Source organism: Octopus bimaculoides, chromosome 18 (assembly GCF_001194135.2).
Source record: "Octopus bimaculoides isolate UCB-OBI-ISO-001 chromosome 18, ASM119413v2, whole genome shotgun sequence".
NCBI classification, from domain to species: domain Eukaryota; kingdom Metazoa; phylum Mollusca; class Cephalopoda; order Octopoda; family Octopodidae; genus Octopus; species Octopus bimaculoides.
The window spans coordinates 11,651,658-11,652,893 of record NC_068998.1 but is presented as its reverse complement, the minus strand read 5'-3'; positions in this window follow the sequence as shown (position 1 = coordinate 11,652,893).

The following is a 1,236-nucleotide window of genomic DNA, read 5'->3' as shown; positions in this document are numbered from 1 at the left end:
TAAAGGAATAAGGAAATAAAGAAAGAGAAGAAAAAAGAAGCATAAAAGTTCACAGCTCAACTTTCTGATCTTGTAGAAATAAGTCCATAAGTCCTTAGGTGCAATCCTGCGTAAGGACTTATGGACTTATTTCTACAAGATCGGAAAGTTGAATTGTGAACTTTTATGCTTCTTTTTTCTTCTCTTTCTTCATCTCCTTATTCCTTATTCTAGTGAAGTTGAACATCTTATCTGGCCACCACAGTCCCCAGATTTCAATATTATTGAACATTTATGGTGCATTTTAGAAAAACAAGGAGTCGATATCCTGCACCATCATCACTACAAGAACTGGAGACTGTTTTAGCTGAAGAATGGACAGAAATTCCTTTGTACGAGTCTATAACTCGTAGAATACAAGCTGTAATTACTGCCAAAGGCGGTTCTACCCCATATTAAAATAAATTTGTTTGAAATTTTAAGGTGTTTCCATTATTTTGTCTAACCCCTGTACATACAGGGGTCTTCTACACAGTTCTTAGTTTAGCAAATTCCATTCAATCCGAGATTATTTCTTCATTTAACAATAGCTTATATCATCCCATCAGCAATTTCTATTTAAACGTCTTCTATTTCATTTTGCTTGAATTACTGACACAAAACTGAACTATATATTAGATAAGATAAGATTAGACCACCTTTATTTTACTGCTTGAAAATCTTTGAAAGTGAAACGAGTGCACACCTGTTGTAGTCATTCATCATTTTACCAAAATAATCTTTTCTACTCCAGGCACAAGGCCAGAAATTTTGGTGGGGAGGGGGATAGTCGATTAGATGACCCCAGTACGCAACTGGTACTTAATTTATAGACTGCGAAAGGATGAAAGGCAAAGTCGACCTCGGCGGAATTTTTAAGTCAGAACGCAGTGGCAGACGAAATACCGCTAAGCGTTTCGCCCGGCGTGCTAACGTTTCTGCCAGCTCGCTGCCTTATTCTGCCAAAATAATCATCCAGCTGATGATTGTGCAGAGTACAACTGGGTAGAGTACAATGTGTGTGTGTGTATATAATTATGTATGTGTGTGTGTATACATGTGTATGTATATATAATTATATATGTATGTATGCGTGTGTATGTGTGTGTATGTGTGTGTATATATACATGTGTTTGTGTGTATGTGTATATATGTATGTGTGTATATATATATATATATATATATATATATATATATATATATATATATATATATATA